A 12,978-nucleotide genomic window follows, 5' to 3' on the forward strand; every position below is an offset into this window, starting at 1 on the left:
CTCGTCATTAGAAATCCAGTTATCTGGCCTCCATACACCTCGCATATGGAGCTCTTAAACAGCGGTTCATAAAAGTTTGGAGCTTTTTTGTTGTTGTAGCCGCTACGAACCACGTTTCGCTGCCATACAGCAGTATAGACTTCACATTCGAAATGAAAATCTTTAGCTTTGTTCTGGTGGTTAGCTGCTTAGAGTACCATTTGCTTTTAAGCATAGCGAGGGAGGATTTGGCTTTCGTTATTCTGCACTCAATGTCAGTATTAGCGCCGCTGCCAGAGGTGATTTGGCTACCTAAGTAGACACATTTCTTTACACTTTCGATGGGTTGTCCGTTCACTGAGAAAGCGTCCGGTCGAGTGCCATTAATGGCCATTGACTTCGTTTTTTCACTGTTAATGCGGAACCCAATGTGATCTGCGTAGGTAGCCACATCGTCTGGTTTGCGTTGCATGTGTCGCCGTTGTTGTGATAGTAAAGCAATATCAGCATAATCGAGATCATCTAGATGTTCCATTCTAATTGCGTTCCAGAGGTTGCCTCTGCCAAGCTTAGCACATCATCGTTTAAGATTAGAAACAAGACTGGCGACAGAATGCAGACTTGCCTCACTCCTGCAACTGGTTCAATTGGGTCGCATAACGCACCATCACGCAACACTCTACTTTGAAAACCATGATATGAGACTTTATTAGGTTGACCAATTTATCCGGAACTCCTGTACGGTCGAAAGCTATTGAATTATCCAAAATCACAAGGATGATAGATTAGGTTTGGCCATCAACCGAAAAACGAACGGTTTACCGGTTAACGGTCTAATATTCGCCACACCTCTATAATTTCAAATTAAATCTCTACCAAACTTGTGTGATAAGTTGTTGTTGTAACAGCTTTATTCAAGGCGAATCCACAAAAAATGGCTTCGGTTGCTTATAGCAGCTGACAATTTTTTTTCTTGCGCTTCAATGGTTTCAATATAAAAGTGCTCTACTTTTTGAAGTGAAAACTTCTTTAGAATCGTTGGGAGTGATTTGAGACTCGATGAAACGAAAAAGCGACACTACGAAGCGTTATATGTTGATATACCTATATGTGTGTGACTGCGTACTGCTGAGTCACGCTAGTATAGTGAGTATTGTAGTATGTATAGTACACTGCCTATTACTTGCTTTGGTGTTTAGTTCAAGCGTCATACGTATGTATGTTTGTATGTATGCTAGTACATATGTGTGCGCGCCTGCGTATTACGGAGCCACGGTGAGCGAGAAGGCATTATGTATACCTATACTACACTACCTAATACTTGCTTAGACCAAGCTTCCTACGAATGTTTGTGTGTATGCTAGTACGTCTGTGTAATATACGCGTTACGACGCTCATAATAGCAACCGCGTGTGCTGTATTGCGTCCGTATTTTTATATTCGTAAATATTTTCATTTTTAAATATTTACCGCAATTGCAGGCGGTGTTGCAATATACCACAATCAAAATGACGGTGCTCGTATTGTAACTCCACAGATAGATCTGAATGCACAGCAACTAGAATCACTGTCTGTTCAGCTCTCTAAAGTGCGAGAAATATGTGCATGCGAAACTAGATTGAGCAATGGAAAATCAGTTTTAATTGTGGCAATTTATATTTCACCGAATCAATCAATAAATAGCATCACGGAATTCATTCACGAAAATTTAATAAAGTATACACCAGAAGTATCGCGGATACTTAGAAAAGATTACGATAAAGTTCCAATGATTTTAAGTGGCGATTTTAACGTAAATTTTGCATTGGACACAGCGGTTCCTTTAATTGACTTTCTCAATACAACATTCAATTTAAAAATGTGTAACAATCGCACTGAATCGACAACACGATGAAAAACAACAATTGACGCGGTATTTCAAAGATATCGAAACCAAAGCATTTGTATCATATTTTAGCTATCATAAGCCATTCGTATCATTTGTTGAAATTGAAAACATTGAGGATGAATAATAATAAAATGAAGAAAATAAAATATGAACTTTATAGCAATATTATAATGAACCTATAATTATCCCGCTCCTAATGCTGCTTTCGTCTCATTCTCTCTCAGTTTGTTTTACGGAAGGTTTCACTTCTATCGCATCTAACCGTTAGGCTTTTATTTTTTTGTTATTACCTTTGTTTGTATACATTCTTATTGGACATTCAAACCACCAAATGGCAAAAGCGAAATCCGTGGGCATAAAAGTTATTGTTGCTCTACCGAATTCTCCTATAAATTCGCATTAGTTTTATCTCAATTGGTGCTACAAACCGCGAAAAATATTGCACTTTGACATTTGACCAGTTTCGACTATTTTTCTTATAAAAATATAGCTCATTGTCAAAGCCTATATGCCAAATCCATTAAAATCCAAATTTCAACTTTATACAAAAATTATAAAATTTGCACAGACTTTTATCAAAATTTCCAACTTTTTATTCAGAATTAATTAAATTGCAAGTTTGAAGTTGCTAGAAAATCCCGTTGATATTTTATAATTTTTTTGGCGGTGTTGTGCTATTTCATCTACGCAATACTGTCAGAGAAAAAAATTATCAAAAATCAACGAGATATTTGCTGCACTTCAAAGTTGCTATTTATTATTGGGTAGGGGAATAAGTTTCCGCACTCCTAAAAGAGGTGTCGCTGCTGATACTATTTTTGTTTTCGCTCTAGTAATGTACTGGTGATTTGAAGCTGTATAGGTGGTGGTGCGGTATATGAGGCCTCGATCGCAGTAGTTGACATTCGTTTGAAGCGTAAAGATCCTTTTTTATCTGACGTCAAAAATGTTTACGAAAATGAAAAAACAACATTTGCAGGAAGTCACGCTTCATTATTAACTTTTGAAGAAAAGTGCAGCTGAAATGTGTCGTATATTGATCAATATTTACGGCAATCACGCTCCATCAAATACAACTTGTAAAGAGTAGCTTCGACGCTTCCAACTACAAAAATTATTGGATGAAGACGCATGCTGCGCCCTTGATGATATGTCTAAAGAGTTCGATGTTGGCAGATCAACTGTGGGTAAACGTTCGCACGCGATGGGAATGGTCCAGATAGCAGGTAACTGGGTGCCACATCAAGAAGGAGAGGGATATGGAGAGAGGTTTGGTGAGGTGTGACATGCTTCTTCAAGGGCAGAAAAGAAAAGATTTTCTGCATCGCATCGTCACTCGCGATGAAAAATGAATTTATATATAATATTATGATAAGGGGGAAACAAATATTCATGCTCCAAAGGTTATATTGTGCATCTGGTGGGATCAGAAGGGTTTCATCTATTATGAACTCCTTAAACCATCTGAAACCATCACTGGTGGGCGTTACCGACTGTAGCTAATGCGTTTGAATCGAGCTCTCACAGAAAAGCGGTCGGAATGGGACTGTAGACATGACAAACTGATTTTGCTGCATGACAACGCCAGGCCACACCTTGCTACATCGGTCCAGAAATATTTAGAAGGACTGAATTGGGAAATCTTACCCTACCCGCCGTATTCCCCAGACATTGCACCTTCATATTACCATCTGTTCCGATCAATGCAGTCAGCTCTTATTGAAGAGCGGTTCACTTCTTATGGGAGCAATATGTTAAAATTTATTAAAAAGTAAATAAATAAATAATTTACGCCTACTTTGCTGTTAGGCCGAGCTCCTCCTCCTATTTGTGGTGTGCGTGTTGATGTTGTTTCACAAATGGAGGGACCTACCATTTTAAGCCGATCACGAATGGCAAATGATTTTTTTATGAGCTTCTTTATGGCAGAAATAGACTCGTAGGTTTGCCATTGCATGCCGAGGGTCGACCGCTATTAGAAAGAACTTTCTACCGAGGACCGATTTCAACTACCTTCCTGCCCGTACGCTGTGTACGCTAGATAAACTATGTGATAGCTGCTTAACTGGCCAGCTGAGTGTTCTTTTCGCAATTTAGGTTAAGCACTCGAGCCGCACATGTGTACTTTTCAAGCTTTAAACGTTTTTTTTTTTTTTTTTCAAAATGGTGTTTTCAAAGTCGGTGACCAACATAACTCGAAAACGGCTAAACCGATTAGTCCCAAATTTTAACACGAGCTTCTTAAATATATTTTTTAGTAATAAGAAAAAATCAAAGAAAAATATTTTTTTTATAAACAATTGAAGCCGAAATTTTAGTAAAAAATCGCTGTTTTTTTGAGAAACCGCCATTTTGTCAAAAATTTTGTTTTTGCTTATTCCTTCGATTAATTACGATATTTAATATTACTTTAACGAAATCTGTGGGAGGTATATGGGTCACCGCAAAACGTCTTTTTTGAGAGGAGCTTCCGGAGATCAGTTGCAGCTTCTTTCCAAATAAAAGATATGTGTATAAATTTTTCTGGAAAATTCGCTTTATTTCGGCCTTCTAACTGTATATAACCCCTTAAACTCAGTTTGGTGGCCATAAGCTGAAGCTGCGAATTTGTGCGAGAATGCTGCTGCATGGTTGCCCAATTGTACAGAGTTGTGTATTTTAAATTAAATTTAGCTATATTTGGAAATCTATTAAAATATCAATTATAGTTAAACAAAACAATTTGAAGCTTTTCACATTTGTATTCATCGTATTCGAAAACAAACCAATGCACACCAGGTCAAATGACCGTCTTTGCTGTGCAAAAGCGATAAAAATGAAAGTGCCGTTTTAGTTTTGTTGCTGTTGTTTTGTAATTAGAAATACTTCAGAACAAAGTTGCTTGGTGAACTTTGAGTCTGCGTTTCTCGAATTGTTTTGAAAATAATTCATTAGTGTACATTCGAAAATAAAGAGATACAAAGGCCGCCCATGCGAAAAAAAGTTCTATGCATGAGGACCCGTTTGTAAAACTGATCGCAGCAATACAATACACTTATTAACCGTAATTTTTGGCTTTTAATTACTTTATTATTTTTTGTGATACGCTTAATACATTATTTTTAAGTTTCGATGAGTTCTATGTTTTTATTTTCAAAAATATTTCTCAATTTTAAATTACAGCAAAAAATACTGCAGCTTTACAGGGTGGGCCAAATAAGACCTACTAATGTTAAACACAAATAACTTTTGCAATAATCATTTCTTTTGATTAATTGTTTTTTTACATTGAATATATTTTATGGAAATTATGTATGAAATATTACTTCTGACAAATGTCCACCATTTTTCTCGATACAAGGATTGGCTCTTTTTAACGCGTTTTCCATTACACCACATAATGTTTCTGGTTGAAGGCTCAGTATTTCGTCTCGAATATTTTGCTTCAGCTGTCTAATAGTCTCTGGTTTATTAAGATACACTTTGTCTTTCAAATATCCCCATAAAAAGAAGTCGGGCGCAGTCAAATCTGGCGAACGAGGTGGCCAAGGGAACTATGAATTTTTGGGAATCAGACGCTCGCCAAAAATTTCACGCAGCAGGTCCATAGTTTGCCTAGCAGTATGCGCAGTTGCTCCATCTTGTTGAAACCACAAATTAGGATACTGCTCCGCCATTGGCCGCAAAAAGGGTTCAATCAATGTTCTGTAAGAAGCTCCTGAAACCGATTCCGGCGTTTTATCCTCATTTTCGAAGAAATATGGACCAATAACTCTAGTGGCCATAACACCGCACCAAACAGTACATTTAAATGGGTGCAACTGATGTTGGTGTGTTGCCCTTGGATTTTTGGAGCCCCACCATCTACAGTTTTGTTTGTTGACATAACCATTTAAATGGAAACGCGCTTCATCCGACATATGCCGATATTTACGCTGCGTTAAAACAATTGATCGTTGACAAGAATAGAAAAACTCGATAATTTTAACTCGTTGTGTTGTACTGTAGGGTTCCATAATAAATTTCCAACAATTCAATTATAACCTACAAAAAGAGAAAAATAAATATGTCAAAAAATAAAAAAATTATTTGTGCTTAACATTAGTAGGTCTTATTTGGCTCACCCTGTACAATCAACCTACCAATCCACTAGACATCTCTGCATACAAACTTCGTTTTTATTTCAGGTGTAGGTCACCAACTTTTCGCTAAATTACAGATCTTTAACATTAAATTACTTAAAAACTATAAGCCTCCGGAGGGTGCGGTTTTCAGTTTTAAGATGGGTATACACCCCTCTATCGCATCACTAACCCACCCCCCCTTTTAACCTTTTTTTTCACGGCAGTATACATTATACTAAATTTTAGCCAAGTTATCTTCCACATTGACTTTCTGGAAGCCCTATAAAATTTTAACCTCTTTCAAATTAGAAAAAATAGGTGGAATGTTATTTAATGAGCTATTGACATTTTATTTCAAATTGCGATTTTTTGCGTTTTAAGAGTAATTCCACTTTTTTTAGGCATCCTCGGTATTATATAAAAAAAAAGATATGTTTGAAATATGGCGAAAAAACGTTCCCAAAAAAAAAAACAATTGATGCCGTTTTTAATCATGTTCTTGGAAAAATTAGGCACATTAATATTTCTGATGAAATGAAGAAGGATTTAATGAAAAAAATACGTTTTTTACAGTAAAATTAACACAAAAGTGGAAAAAATGCCACAGAAAGATAAAAGCATTTAAGTGGTTGGTGGTAAATAGCATTCCCAAAAAAGCAACTAGTAGCATTGTTGGTCGTCCGCGTATGCCATTCAGCGAAAATACAGAATCTTCTTGTACGTGCAGCAGTAAGATCGGCTTGTAAGCAAGGAGATATCGATTTGGCTGCAATCGTGAAAGAAAGTGTGGAAAGCCCAACAAGCTCTCCAAGATGTGTATTCAAGCTACCAAATCGCCAATTCAACTTTCTGCAGATAAGGCTTTAGCTTTCCTTCTGAAAATAAGTTAAGAAACTGCGACATTTATCCAGACTATTCTAAAATTACAGCCGCCGTAGCCGAATGGGTTGGTGCGTGATTACCATTCGGAATTCACAGAGAGATCGTTGGTTCGAATCTCGATGAAAACACCAAAATTAAGGAAAACTATTTTTCTAATAGCGCTCACCCCTCAGCAGACAATGGCAAACCTCCGAGTGTATTTCTGCCATGAAAAAGCTCCTCATAAAAATATCCGCCGTTCGGAGTCGGCTTGAAACTGTAGGTCCCTCCATTTGTGGAACAACATCAAGGCGCACACCACAAATACGAGGAGGAGCTCGGCCAAACACCCAAAAAGGGTGTACGCGCCAATTATATATATACATATATATATATATAATAAGCACACAGCTCCTGATGGAAGAGATGTGAATATTGTATGCAACGAAAATTTATAACAGCTAACTGGAATATAACTTATAGTTTTTAACATTTAATTGTGCATTCTGTTCATTCGTTCAAAACATTTCACCGCATCAGATATCTCGGAGTTATGGCCCCAATTGTCCTCGCTTTCGGTGGATCGAGGATTTCTCAAATTTTATTGAATGCATTCGAGTTACTACTCGTACAATATTAAAATAGCTTTTATTTATTTTTACTTTACTTACTTTTCGTCCTCAATTCCAGGTGCGCAAATTGCAATTCTGTAGGAGAGTTCGAGCTCCAATAATTGCAGCAGTGTTATTTTTATGAGATATCATCAAGTTTTAAGCGAAAATTCAACCCAACAACATTGAATACTGCGAGTTTCAAATATGTTCATTATTATTATCAGTTTATTTTATTTATATAATTATTGATACTTAAGTATATGTATATTAGGGTGGGTCCATTTGTATGGAAATATTTTTCTTCACATCGTTCTTAGCAGATTCGGATTTAACATAGGATTCTAAGAAAAAAGCTGCACAAGAGTATAGCTCTAAAGTCAATTTCGAGCCACAAATTTTTTAAAGAAGATATCTTTAGTTATGGGGGTCGTTTGAAAAGTCAGTGTAAGTCGGAGAGATGGCACTACTGGCGCGTATTGAGATTATGTTTAGCTAGTAGCATCTCTTGGAGGAACACATACCAAGTTTCAGCAAATCGGTATATTTCTTTGTGTTTGGCATTCATTTGAATCGAGCAAGTCGAGTGATGTTCCTTTTCCATCACGAGAACGCGACAGATCACACCTTGGCAATTGTGGTCGCAAAATTTATCGAAATAGGACTCTCACTCGTTTTAGATCATTCTATTCTCCAGACTTGAGTTCCTCGAATATCTCAGACTACTATTTGTTCCCCAGTTTGAAGAACTGGCTAGGGGGGAAAATATTTTATTCCAACGATGAGGTGATTGTAGAAACGAATGGCTATTTTTGAGAGTTGGACAAATCCTATGAGTCTAAAAGGAGACTGTCTGTATGGAAAAGGTTTACTCCAAACAATTAAGTAATTTTATATTTGCATGACCCTTGTAATATGAAAATTCAGAGGGAGTTATGGCAATGACGACAGAAAGTACTAAAACTACCGCAGAAAGTAAAAAGGATCTAAAACCAAATAATTTTAAATGTGATGGTAATTGTAAAAATGAATTGAAAAAATTTTAGAAAGAAATTTTTGATTATAAAATTTAATTGTTTTTGGTTTTAATGCAAGTTTTAATTTGATTTGCATATAAAAAAATTACATACCGTAATTTTTCCTACTATAAACATATAATTGGCAGAAACCATCTCGGTTAGGTGTTTGACCAAGCTCCTCCCTAATTTTAGGTGGGCGTCTTGTTGTTCTTTTCGAAATGGAAGAACCTACAGTTTTTATGGGGTTATTTAAATAAAGAATAGATATCAAAAATATACATATTTTGCGAAGCGAAAATTCTCCAAGTATAAGTTTTTATTAAAAAAATTACATTCGTAATATTAATCTTCATATTAACTTCGTACTAATTAAATATCGTTTTTTTTTTAACCTCTTTCCAAAAGCCGGTGACTGTATCGGCTAAACCAAATTATAACGAGCTCTGCTCAGATGCTACACTACAAGCGGTATGCCATGAAGTAGCACAAACAGGTCTAAAAATTACCATAGCAAAGACGAAAGTAATGCGGATTAACACCACCGAAACGCAAGCCCTTCAAATTGCCGACACGTCGCTTGAAGATGTATATGAATTTTGCTAACTTGGGAGCATAATTTCAAAAAACGGCGGATAAACAACTGACATACGCAACCGAATATCTAAGGGGCGCGTTGCATTTGGCATGCTACAGAAGGTATGGAGATCAACCAACATCTCCAGGCACACAAAACTGAGAATATTTGATGCCAACGTGAAGTCGGTAGTTCTGTATGGATGTGAAACATGGAAATTAACCACAAACATATTACAATCATTGCTATCCTTCCTAAACCGTTGCCTACGAAAAATAATGCGGATATTCAGGCCTGATATTAGATATAAGCAACGATGATCTTTGGGCGGCTACCCGGGCTACCAGGCAAACACCAGTTCACAGAGAAATTATGCATCGCAAGTGGAAATGGATCGGACACACATTGTGCAAACCACGGGATGGCATCGCAAGGACAGCGTTAGACTGGAATCCACAAGGAAGCCGTTGGTGCGGGAGACCAGCCAACACATGGAGGCAGGCCGTTCCTGGAGTCAAATTAAACATGTAGCTTTAAACAAACGAAATTATAACTTGTTTATTGAGACCCTATGTTTCATCTAGGAACTATGGGGGAAAAAAATATATATATATTAGGGCGGGTCGATTTAAAAATCGCTCATTGCTCTGTGAAAATCGTATTCTAGGGATCAAAATAAGAAACTTTGCCGAAGGAACCATACCTCTAAAACGAATTCTGATGTCCTCCAATTTAAAAATATCACCATTTTTGGGCTTTACATGAAAAAATCAGCTAAATGGCTATGTTTTTTCTTTATTTTTATTTATTCATAATAATATTTATTATTTATTTATAATAATATCTATTTTTGCTCTTAAGAAATTTATTTAGTCAGAACATATGTAAATGAAAAAATTAATTTAAGTGAGTTATAGAAAAGAAACTAAAAAGTTCGACCCAAATTGGGGGTTTTAGAGGCATGGTTCCTTCGGCAAAATTTCTTATTTTGATCCCTAGAATATGATTTTCACAGAGCAATGGGCGATTTTTTTGCCTCCCCACAAATCGACCCGGCCTATTATATTATATATATATCTTGCTTGGAATAATTTCAATGCTCTTAGTTGAGTGTGTTTAACAGATGCATATATGTATTCACAATATTTGAATTAATATAAATAAAATTAATAATATTTCAAAAAATTTTATTAATAATTTTGTACAGTCTGATATATTTCAAATAATCAGAAATGTCCAGTGCAACAAAACATTTCTTACATTCCCATACCGTTTCACTGCATTTTTTCTTTTTCGCGCATACCTGACATCTTCGTTGCTACTTTTGTTTACTTTGTTTGGCAGGATGTTCCCACTTTCTTGCCCATCTAAAGAAGTCCTTCCGCGTTTTGGGTATTCAGGAATATGAACATTTTGTAAAATCTCTTCTGCAATGTCCAGCCAAGATTTTGAAAATTAATATTTCTTAGAATTTCGAATTTGTTTTGCTTTTTGAAATAAACAACACGTTTTTTTACCGTTAATTCAGCAGGTGTACATTTCACGTCATTGCCAGTCTCTAGAGTAGATTACAAGTCGATGTGCATTGCACGCCATTCCAGCGCAAGTGGTTAAAATTTGGAGCGCTTGAAATGAGCTTTAGAACTATTCCCTATTGTATTTTTTTCTTGGAATTTTATGCAAAATCCAAATCTGCTAGGAACGATGTCGAAAACAAAATTTACCCGCCCTAATGTACGTGGATATTAGTACGAATTTACATGTACCAATGCGTTGAAGTGAAATTGTGTAGGCTTAATTACATATCTGTGTAAACTTAATCGATTAAGATCTTCAGTAACATACCATACGTGTATGTGTGTAAGTGTATACCATTTATAATAAAGTTTACAAAAATAATTTCTCAAGCTTATACCTACAAGATTTAAATGCTATATCAAATTTGGATATTATTTCGTGGTATTAATGTAGTAGTTTGCCTTTTAACACGTTGACTGCCGCGCCGGCACCCATTGCCCGGCGCATGGCTTTTCAATGGCGCCGCGCCGGGCAATGGGTGCCGGCGCATTGTTTTTGGTGTGGTGGTGATGCACACTTGCGGCGCTGTGTGATAACCAGCAAATTTCGCTCGGCAGTCAACGTGTTAATAATAATTCTTCTAAGCCATATGCTTAATTGGCATGCAATTTGCTTCGCTTGTCTGAAAAGTGATGGAATTATTGATACCTCTTATGCTATACACTATAATAGTATATTTTTCCCTTTACCTAGGATATATTTGCATGTTTCTTTATTGTTTATTGTTATTATTACATTTATGATTTTTGAATACATTTTTTAGTACTTTTTCATAATTGCAATTCAAATCTTTCTCGGCAAGTAATGTATAACTGAATGAGTGATATAAACTGAGACTTATATAGACATAGGCATAGACGCATAGACAGATGGAGAGCTGGAGCGTTTGTATCCAATCGGTCGACATGACCCCGCCGACGTAGCCGCTGGATCTTTATTCGCAGCGCTATGTCTATGTCGTCGTAAATCTCATACAGCTCATCGCTCCATTGCCTGCGATACTCACCGTTGTTAACGTGCAAAGGTATAAAAATCTTTCGCAGAATCTTTGCCTCAAACACTCCAAGGAACGTAGTCAGGGAATAGAGGTGGTCAGAATTTTCAAAAAATTGTATTCTTTTTTGCATTTTCTTAAAGTATAATATCTTAAAAATATTGTTTGAAAATTTGAAGTGAATCCGACAAATACTTTTCGAGTTATTCCACAATTAACAAAGGGCGCTCGGACGCTCCGCAATCGATAGCAAAACTTATGCGTTTTTCTCAAAACTATGTTTTTTAAACTGGTAATCACTGAAACTTGCAAATCGCTTGGCAGATTTCAATATAAGCAAATTTATACTGCTTTTAAAAAACAAAAAAAAACTCCTGTCTGATCGAAGGATTTTGTTTTTAATTTCGATTTTTTTTAACAATTAATTGTCCGTTTTTATTATCGAAAATCTGCAAAATATTTCCTGAGGTCACCATATTGTTAATTTTGAAAAAAAAGCTTCGATCAGGCACAAGATTATCTATTAATAAAACTAATTTCTCTTGCCCGATTGATTTTAAATGGATTTCCAAGGACTTGTGATGGTCACCGCAAGGGACTTTTGGAGAAAAGGTATCCACACAAACAGCGATAACTTTTATAATTGTTAATTTTTGTTTTCGAAATTTTGCTAAAGTCAAGTCGAAATATGATTTATTAACGCTATGTTTTTATCTTTGTAAAACAAAGCAACTGACTAGCAAAAAAAAGTATTGAAAATCATAATTTTTTTCGGGCCTCTGACTACTCCTAACCCCTTATCGGATATTGTCATCGTACAAGCTTCTGCACCCTATGTTAGGACGGGCATGATGAGAGCCTTGTGGAGTGTTTTGTTCGTCGAGAGAGGGCAACCGCCTGTTACATTACAATTTTAATCTGAATTAAGGGGGGCAGCTCCTCCAGCACTTTTAAATTTTCCTTTGTTTTGCTTTAAAAATTAATTTACAATCTAAAAAATATATTTTCAATGTTTTAAGCTTAATAGAGAGTCTAAAAAGTTTCTATAGAGTCACTGAAGTGATAAGCGATCGAACGAAAGATGAGTAAGAACGAAAACTTTAATCGCGTTTTTCTCGAAATATTTTTTTTCCGCGCTGTTGAATATAGCTCAAAAAGTAATGAAGATATCAACTAAAAATGTTACAGGGATATTCTCTAACATGTACCTCAAATTTTGTATTAATTATCACCTAAAACTATTTATTGGCTCAATTTGTAATTGTAATTTTTTTCTTCTTCACTTCAAATCTTCTTTTTTTGTTGTTTTTTTTTTCTTGTTAAAAATAGATAAGTGCAAAGCGGAATAACTTATTTTAATAAAAAATTTTG

The sequence above is a fragment of the Anastrepha obliqua genome, chromosome 1 (assembly GCF_027943255.1).
Source record: "Anastrepha obliqua isolate idAnaObli1 chromosome 1, idAnaObli1_1.0, whole genome shotgun sequence".
Taxonomy (NCBI): Eukaryota; Metazoa; Arthropoda; class Insecta; order Diptera; family Tephritidae; genus Anastrepha; species Anastrepha obliqua.